Here is a 10,848-nt window from a genome sequence, read left to right as displayed (position 1 = left end):
AAGGTCTTCCGAGACAAAGTATAACAAATAGGCTCATTTTCCTCTCTTTTCCCCCACCATTTCTGGCAAGTACCTCTTTATTTTTTACAAGCTTGAAGAGGATAACATTTGCTTGATTATAAGCTCATCCTTCGAATGAGTCCAACTTAGTTTAGATTCGAACCCTAAGAAGGAGTGGTCCGTTCCTGTTTGTAATCGAACAGGTCCTTTACTGTGAAATTTTAACGAGTCCAATATAGGAGAAACTCGGCGTTTTTCAATTTTAGAGAGTCTGAAAAACTTAAGAAGACTCCAGGGTTGACATTTTTCGTAAATTTGTGTCTCCCAAGCCCAAAAAAGTATAAAATAATACTTGAGAGAACCGCTTGATATTTACGACCAAGGAGTACTTTCATGATTAGTGTCTCTGATATGAAAAGTAGAAAGCGATCAAGGACACGTCGTTTTATTTCCAATATCGAATTTGAAACGACAAAAATCCGGCAATCTTTTCATGTTTTTACGGTCAGAAAAGGGCTGTAAGAGGATTGTCTTTTTAATTCCATTTTAACGAGCTAAAAAGAAAACTCGGCAATCTTTTCACATTTTAGGAGTTAGAAAAGAGCTTAAAGATGACTCTGATGTTTTTGTTTGTAAAAAATGACAATTTTCCCTGAAAATCCTTTATCTTGCACAAAAACCAACACATTACTCATACCTGTTGAAGATAGATAAAAATACTTTGAAAAATACCTTTTCATGGTGAAAAATAAACAAATTTACCATTTATTTACCCAAAAAACCTATAAAAGGGCTTTTACCAATTCATTTTTACCATTTTACTATTTGAGGAGAGAAAAAGGGCTTTTGGCAAGAAACTTCCCGTAGACATTCGGGACTGTCAAAATCGAACGCCGTCTCTTCCAGGTAATCTACAACATCCTCCTCTTCAATTTCATCCATTTAGAATTCTTTTTTAGGCCCCAGATTTCATTTTTGGGAGGTTTTATGGTTTCAAAAACCGCCTCTCGGGGTACGCAGGCACCACACTAGGGACCCGCGTACCCCGACATTTTCTCAGTTGGAAAAATGTCAGGGGCATGCACCCTGCCTTCAGGGACCCTGCGTACCCACGCTCTGTTCCTAAAGGCGGGGTGCGTACCCCGCGCAACGAGTTTTTAAACCCTAAATTCTCCAAAATGGACCAAAATTTTTTGATTTCATGGAATCTAATGGATGTTTTATGGTATGTAGATTGTTCACCATGCTTGATTGGCGCGAGAGAGAGCACGAAGATGTTGATTTGGCCGCCATTAATCATCAACCGTCAATTGATGCTTTGAAGGCATGCGACCTTTATAAATACTGGGCCATACTTGGCATGAGGGCCCAAGTGAGCTTTCTAGAGTGGCTGGTAGAAAGATGGAACGTTCAGGACCAGTGTTTTTATATTGGAGGGCACCAGCTTGAGATGGAGCCGATAGATATCTACTTTCTCACTGGTTTGCCCAAGAGAGGCGAACACTTGACTCTGTTCGGGACTAGGCCAGGTGGCCAGTCTATCGCTAGTCTCCGACTCGAGTGGTGTAACACTCAGTCTCAGGAGAAGGGGATAGAGATAAAAACTATATCCCGTCCTGAACTTATGGTGATTTCCTTTATAGTTACCAGACTTTGCGGGGCTGCCGCTTTACACATTGCCACTGGATCCCAGATGCGGATGGCAATTGATTGCTAACGAGGTACCATTTTCAACTGGTGTGATGCTGTGTTGGCCAATGTAAAAGGCCAACTGAATAGAGCTAAAAACGGAGAGCTAAAGACCTTTGGTTATGGGGCTTTAGTTGTGAGTTTTGGCTTAGAGAGGGTTCCGATGCTAATCCCACAGCAGCTCGCTGTTGAGGTCGGGCTTCCTCGAGAGCCCAAATTGATGCGATGGGTTGCGGTTATGGCCCGTCATCTTGATGAGCGGACGGAAGTCGTCCAATTTACTCCAAAGTACTTTCACTGGTTAGAAAACCAGGTCTTTTCTATACAGGATTTTCCTTATGCCGGAGTTGATTTTCGTGGAGATCCGGACATGGTTCTTCCACCGGGAGAACAATGGGATGATACAGGTAACTTCATTTTTCACAAGTTTTTTAAACTATCTATTATTTTTATTTGTTTTATATCTTCTCAAAACTGATAGTAATAATTTTCAAAATGCAGATGTAGGCCCACGACGTCCAGCCAATCTCCGGCCTTACGAGAGAAGACTACCAGCCGCAGCGGCACCGGCCCCACAGGATGAGGCCACAGAGACTTTGGCTGAGTTGGAAAGTGACCTGGAGTGTCTTACAGCAGATATACCAGAGACTACCATAGATGATATTCCAATCAGGCTTCAGCGCTATGTAGTCGGGATCCCAGGACCTTTTAGGAGGTTCTTGTGTAGGGTGGCCTGTGCAGTGGTGTCATATAGAGATCATCACCAGTGATTGGATGGTCGTTTTGTAGACACATGTGACATTTTGGTTTTTTGTACTTATCATTTTTGCCGATCATAAGGTGTTTTTCAACCTATGATCGAAGACGATGTATTTTTTGACACACTCCTCTATATATATATATATATATATATATATATATATATATATATATATATATATATATATATATATATCATTATTATCGGCTTATCTTGTAAATCATGTTATGGAATGGTTTTAAATTTACATGTATGATTATTGCAAATGTCTATTTAACATTCGATAAGCAATTGCATCTGCTAATGTATTTAAAGACCTTGGAATATGCTGATATTCAATGTAATCAAACTCATGTTCCAAGAGACGCACTCTCAAAAATAATCTTAATAACAATGGATTTCTAATGGCATACACTCTATTAAGCTGTAATACAACGAGTTCAAAATCTAACCTCACTATCAAACTCCGAATCCCAAATGAAATAGATTCAGATAATAACTCAATCACTGCACTATACTCGGCAATGTTTTTCGTTGTTTGACTGAGGCTTACCCCATGCATAGAAACTAACTCGTCAGAGGGCGAACAGATAACCCAAGCTGCGGAAGAGATATTCCGTGTACTACGACAAGCACCATCAGCGAATCCAATGTATGTTTGGAGAGGCATCGATATCTGCAATATCAAGAGTAAAACCAAGATAAGCCAGAATAATGACGAAAAACACTCTCTAAGCTAAGCACACTTTTTAAACCAAAACACACTTGCTAGAAAGAAAAACTAACCTAACTAAAAATCTCCATACCCATTCTTTTAAGCATAATACCTCTTCAAGTAAAGACCATTTCTAGGTTTACCTAAAGAGTCCCCGTCAAAGTCTACCAACTCATAGGCCCCTTTTGCTAGCTTTCGCTTGACAATATAGGGCCCATGCCACATAGGAACGAATTTTCCAGCACCTAATTTATCATTAGCTTGATCATATAATAACACTAGGTCTCCTTCCGAAAAATTTCGAGGGGTCACATTTCGATCATACTAAGCTTTCATACGTTTTGCGTGAGTCTCGATCGCCAATGCAGCATCACGTCGATTCTCATTCTAATTGAGCTAAGTATAATAAATGCTTTTCCTCTTCGGAAGTAGCTGGAAGTAAGTCGATGGCCATTTGCAGTGACGGGATTTCACATTCAATGGGTAGCACAAATTCCAAACCATAAACTAGTTGGAAAGGAGTGAACCCTGTTGATGTTTTCACTGAGGTTCGGTACGCCCAAAGCGCTGAAAATAACATGTTGTGCCAATTCGACCGATGAATACCAATGATTCGTCGGATCATGATAACTAAAACTTTGTTGATGGACTCAACCAGACCATTCGCTTGTGGATAATAAGGAGTTGAGCTATCGTGACGCAAACCAAGCTGGCCTGTAAGTTCTGTCATCATAACGTTTCGAAAATGGCGCCCATGGTCAGTGATTATCACTTGTGGGACACCAAACCTAGCAATGATATGATTGAACACGAAAATTGCAGTTGTCTTGCCATCTGCCTCGAATGTAGGCATCGCCTCGGCCCACTTAGTAAAATAATATACCGCAAGGATGATATACGCATGCCCCCCGGCCGAGTGAGGGTTACATGTAATAAAATTGATACCCCATTTGGCAAAAGGACCAACGGAAATTATAGGGTGGAGAGGAGCAGGTGGAGCACGCATCTTTCGATCAAACACTTGACAGTTGTGGCATTTTCGGACCGCAATAATACAATCTTTAAATAAGGACGGCCGGAAGTAGCCAGCGCGCAATATATTTTGGGCTGTGGCATACCCAGACATATGAACACCACATGCTCCAGAGTGACAGTCATTTAGAACCCTTTCAGCCTCTTCGTGAGTTAAGCAACGTCGAAAAATAGAGTCCACCCCACAGCGATAAAGAGTATCTCCAATAATTTTGTATTGTTGGGACTGGAATCGAATTTTCCGACGTTCCGACTTTGAAACTTCGGGCCGAAAGGATTGGGTCTGGAGATAGACGATGATATCCCCATACCACGGATCTAAAGTGCTGATTAGAAACAAAGATTCGTCTGCAATGGGCTCCTCTGCCACAGTTTCCGTGTCAGCACGCGGGAAGTCACACATTAACTCGGCAAAAACTAAAGATTTCTTAGACTTAGATTTCTCAAACTCCAAGTCGAACTCCTGCAGGATAACAATCCATTTAGAGTACTTGCCCCCTAGCAATTGGTTGGTCAAAATGTAGATCATAGGGTTGCAATCCGAAATGACTGTAGTTTTACGTAGTAAAATGTAGTGACGGAAACGTTGGACAGCTTGAACGGCTGCCAATGCCAATTTCTCCACATGTGAGTATTTTAGCTCAGTTGGATTTAACGTTCGACTAAGGTAATATATCACATGTTCCGTTCCGAATTCATCTTCCTGAACTAAGACCATTCCAATGGTGGAATGGGAGGCGGCGAGATACAAAAAGTAATCCTGGTTGTAGTTGGGAGGATGCAACAACGGTGCATGGGTCAACGCATGTTTGAGTGCATCAAAAGATTTCTGAGCTATCTCATCCCAAGAGAATTGAGCGTTCTGTTTCAACAACCGTGTAAAACCTTTTGTAACCTCGGCGTAGTTAGGAATGAATCGTCGTAAAAAGTTTGCTTTCCCCTGCAAACTTTGGAGTTGGCGAAGACTCGAAGGAGGAGGCAATTTGATGATAGCTTCGACCTTCGAGGGATCAACGCGAATGCCGGTGTTCGAAACTACAAATCCTAGCAATCAACCCGGTTCTATACAGAAGACACATTTGTGTGGGTTCAACCAAATACGATAATGCCTACACCTCATGAAGATTGCACGTAAGTGGACGAGGTGATCAGCTCAATGTAATGAATGAGCGGGCAAATCATCGAGATACGGTTGCACAATGTGTTTGATGTCATGAAACGCATAAGACATCGCCCTTTGAAAAGTTGCTCCAGCATTCTTGAGCCCAAAAGGTAATTTGCAATAAGCAAATGTCCCCCATGGAAAAATGAAATCCATTTTCGGTTGATCAGCAGGCAGAATATTGATTTGATTGTATCTGGAAAAACCGTCCATAAAGGAAAATATTTCGCTGCCGGCACAATCATCAATGATTTGATCGATATAGGGAGTTGAGTAGTTGTCCTTTGGACAAGCTCGATTAATGTCCCTATAATCGATGCATATTCTTATTGTTCCCTGTTTTTTGTTAACCGGAACAATATTCGATACCCAATCCGTTAACGGGATTGGATAAATGAAACCTGCTTTCAACAGTTTTTCAACTTCTGCTTTAATTGCAGCAGCTTTTCGTGGGTGAATCTGACGCAAACGTTGCCGGACGGGTTTAGCGTCCGGGTAAGTCTTGATCTCATGAACAACAATCGCGGGATCAATTCCTGGCATTTCCTCATAAGACCAGGCAAACACGTCGCAGAATTCTTGAAATAGGGCCTTGTATGTCTGAATTTTGTCATCTGCACACGAGGCACCTATATGAATGTTCTCAACAATTCCAGGCTTAACCGAAATGTCAATGGGAATAGTTCGAGAGATGTTTCCCAAATTTAACTCTGAATCAGGATGTTTCATGGGATTCTGAGCTTCCTTGACATATTCAGCTGTAAAGATTGATGAGAAAACATTTTCAAAATGATCATCCTCGGGTAAAAACGAAGATCTATGATGGAGATCGTCCCATGGTAAATCATCTATACATAGGACTTCACCAAGTTTCTCGTCAAATGAAACAAATTTGGGAAACGCTATTAACTCCGAGGTTGATGTGAAAAGTGATTCCTCACGGACCACATTCATTAAGTCGATTTTGGTTGAACACGGGTCGGTAAAAGACTGCACGGCTTCATAGGCAATTTCATATGGACTCAAAGGCATAAAATTACCAAATGAGTCTATTTCAGATTCAAAAGGAACGATCCAAGGATCGTCATAAAAAATAGTGTCTGATGTAATCATATGAATGGTTGCAAATGAAGATGATGCGTTCATTGGAGGAAAAGGAAAAGTTCCTAGTAAACCAGCATCTTTAACTAATCCTACTCCAACATCCTTATATGGGATAGTCATTTTACTGACATGCTGAATACTCTCTGAAGAGGCTGGGTCGGATGAAAGGGTATCCAAACTAGAGATTCTGGGTTCGATCCCCACCTTAGGATTAAATGCATATTTAGGGAAAGATAGTGCTTGATTGTTTTTTTTGTCACTAGAAACGCCTTAGTTTCTAGGGAGGTCGGTTTTGTCCGCAAAATTGACTCTTTTCGCATTTCGAGGGGTCACATTTCGATCATACTAAGCTTTCATACGTTTTGCGTGAGTCTCGATCGCCAATGCAGCATCACGTCGATTCTCATCTAATTGAGCTAAGTATAATAAACGCTTTTCCTCTTCGGAAGTAGCTGGAAGTAACTCGATGGGCATTTGCAGTGACGGGATTTCGCATTCAATGGGTAGCACAGCTTCCAAACCATAAACTAGTTGGAAAGGAGTGAACCCTGTTGATGTTTTCACTGAGGTTCGGTACGCCCAAAGCGCTGAAAATAACATGTTATGCCAATTCGACCGATGAATACCAATGATTCGTCGGATCATGATAACTAAAACTTTGTTTATGGACTCAACCAGACCATTCGCTTGTGGATAATAAGGAGTTGAACTATCGTGACGCAAACCAAGCTAGCCTGTAAGTTTTGTCATCATAACGTTTCGAAAATGGCGCCCATGGTCAGTGATTATCGCTTATGGGACACCAAACCTAACAATTATATGATTGAACACGAAAATTGCAGCTGTCTTGCCGTCTGCCTCAAATGTAGGCATCGCCTCGGACCACTTAGTAAAATAATCTACCGCAAGGATGATATACGCATGCCCCCCGACCGAGTGAGGGTTACATGTAATAAAATCGATACCCCATTTGGCAAAAGGACCAATGGCATAAGTTCCTAAGGTGTTGTTCACTTCATTGGGATAAGTTCCTCTTTCATTGGGATGCATGAACCATCTGGAGGCGCTCAATACACGTCAAACCATCTTCTAGAATGCTCTAGAATCGACCGCAAGTAAGTTTTTTGAAGTAAAACTTGCGTTGAGGTAGGCATTCCCATACTCAGATAAAAAACTTAACTAACAAACTAACTACTGCTCTGATATAGGAATGATTTTGCAATACATCATAATCATAGACACATGTAGACACAGTATGGACGCAGCCATCTGTTTAGGATAGACCCCCAATTGACGAGTGGGTGATAGAATGAGTGGTAAGTTAAGCCTAATTGACGAGTAGGTGATAAAATGAGTGGTAAGTTAAGCCCAATTGACGAGTGGGTGATAGAATGAGTGGTAAGTTAAGCCCAATTGACCAGTGGGTGATAAAATGAGTGGTAAGTTTTCTTAACTACTCTAGAGGAATAACTGAAGTTTTAGTAAAAAATATTAAAATGAAATATTTGTAATAATAAATTTGGCTAATAAAATGGGTGGTAAATTTTTTAAACTTTTCTCTCCAATCACAATAGTGGCGGAGCATCGCTAGCTAAATCTCTTATCAAAATTATTGAATTTGTGTGGCTTTGGTGCAATGGTTTGGATGGGAAAACTATTTACATTCAAATTTTCATTAATAATTATGACTTAGAACCTGAATAATTCAAATTTTAATTGAAAAGTATTATCGCTCCTAATAATGAATTTGAAAAATAAAATGTGTGGCAAGTATTCTTAACTTTTCCCTCCAATCACAACAATGTTTCAACATGAGCATCCCTAGCAAATCTTTTAATCAAAATTATCAAATTTGTATGGCTTTGGTGGAGTGGTTTGGATGGGTAGCGCTTTACATTTAAATTACGTTAATGATTGTAAAGTAGAATTTGAATCATTCAAATTTTAATAAAAATTATTAAAATGAAACTTGTAATAATAAATTTGGCTAATAGAATGAGTGGTAAGTCTTTTTAACGTTACATTTCCTTTCCATCACTTTATCAAAATTATTGAATCTGTATAGTTTTAGTGTAGTGATTTAAATGGGAAAACAATTTATATTTAAATTTTCATTAATGATTATGACATAGGTTTTCAATAATTTAAACTTTAATTAAAAAATATTAAAACCAGCTTAGATCCATCTTAACTTCGTATCTATCAAGCGTAGAAAGGGATCGGTGGTGTAAACCTATTTATTGAGAGAAAAACTTGAGGAAATGATAGGTTTTCACCTCGAGATATTTGATCCCTCTCCACGCTTGATAGATACGGAGTTAAGATGGATATACACTTATAGTTTATATATGGATAATACAATTGTATGAAAAAGATATCAATAAAGTTTAATATTATTAATTAAAAATCACACATAAAATAATTTGTAAACTGAACTTCTATTACTTTGAAAAACTATGGTTACTTCTCAACATATTCCAATCTCGCCTCTCAACTGGGTGCCTCGACCATAGCCAAAATTAGACATTTTGTAAGGTCAACATCAACATACAAAACATAGTGTAATGAAACTAAAACATGCCTCTACTATAGTGTTGGCTATTAAAGTACAAAAAAAATGGTTGCAGGAAAGATACAAAAACCAAGTGTCTTCATTTGATCAAGGAAGGGGATCATAGTCTGATGCCTGCCACTGGGATTTGACTTCCTTAGTCAGTTAGGGGTCGTGGAGTTGTCGGAGGTATCCTAAGGTGTTTCTTGATTCCGGCCATATGGTCCAAGGTATGTTGCATTTCTCTCCTAACATTTTTGGTATGTTAGTTTCAAAAAGAGTTCAATGGTCTGCATATATTGACTGGTTTTGCTATGAGTTTGACATGTGTCGGGGATCCAAGCTTCTCAATTTACTAATCTAAAAAAATATTAAAATGAGACATTTTTAATAACAAATTTGGGCAATAGAAAGAATGGTAAGTTTTTTTAACTAGAGGAATAATTGAAATTTTAATTAAAAATATTAAAGTGAAACAATTGTAATAATAAATTTGGCTAATAAAATGGGTGGTAAGTTTTATTAACTTTTCTCTCCAGTCACAATAGTGTTGGTCCAATTTCAACATAACCATCCCTAGCACAATTTTTTATCAAAATTATTGAATTTGTATGTAATTCAAATTTTAATTGAAGAATATCAAAATGTGTGTTAAGTATTTTAAACTTTTCAGTGTGAGCATCCCTAACACAATTTTTTAAGAGAATTATCAAATTTGTATGACTTTGGTGCAGTGGTTTGGATGGGAAAACAATTTACATTTAAATTCCATTAATGATTGCAACGTAGAATTTGAATCATTCAAATTTTATTAAGAAAATATTAAAATGAAAATTTTTATAATAAATTTGGCTAATAGAATGAGTGGTAAGTCTTTTTAACTTTTCCTTTCCAAACACAACAACAATTTATATTTAAATACCATTAATGATTACAACTTATAATTTGAATCATTCAAATTTTATTAAAAATATATATTAAAATGAAACATCTAATAATAAATTTGGCTAATAGAATGAGTGGTGAGTCTTTTTAACTTTTCCTTTCCAAAGTCAATGTGAGCATCCCTAGCATACTTTTTTATCAAAATTATTGAATTTGTATGGTTTTAGTACAGTGATTTAGATGTGAAAATAAATTACATTTAAATTTTCATTAGTGATTATGACATAGAATTTGAATAATTCAAATTTTAGTTAAAAATATTAAAACTAGTCAAGATCGATCTTAACTCTGGATCTATCAAGGGTATAGAGGGATCAAATCTCTCGAGGTGCAAACCTCTTTTTTGAGAGACTTGAATAAATATTTGCACCTCTAGAGTTTTGATCTCTCAACGCTTGATAGATTTAGAGTTAAGATGGTGCTACCCTAATAATTTTATATATTGACAACACAATTTTATGAAATAGATATCAATAAAGTTTAATATCATTAATTCTAAATCACAAATAATTAATTAAAAAATTAAAAGAAAATAATAAAAAAATTGTGAATTAAACTCATACTACCCCGAAAAACTATGGTTACATATAAAAATTACATAGTCCAATTTGGTCTCTCACCTAGGAGATGAGACCTAGCTAAAACTAGATTTTGTGTAATGCCAACGTACAAAACAATGTAATGAACCTAAAACTTGCCTATATTATAGTGTTGTCATATCCAAGTATAAACAAAAATAGTTGCAGGAAAGAGATAAAACCATGTGTCTTCCTCTGATTGAGGAAAGGGATCAAAGTTTGATCCTGCTACTCGGATTACACTTGCCTGGTCAGCTGGGAGTCATGGTGTCGTCGAAGGTATATTAATATGTTCTTATATTCTATCTAGTC

The sequence above is a fragment of the Pinus tabuliformis genome, chromosome X (genome assembly GCF_031772625.1).
Source record: "Pinus tabuliformis cultivar Carrire ecotype Pingquan chromosome X, CPIR1, whole genome shotgun sequence".
NCBI classification, from domain to species: domain Eukaryota; kingdom Viridiplantae; phylum Streptophyta; class Pinopsida; order Pinales; family Pinaceae; genus Pinus; species Pinus tabuliformis.
Note: the sequence above shows the minus strand (reverse complement) of the source record.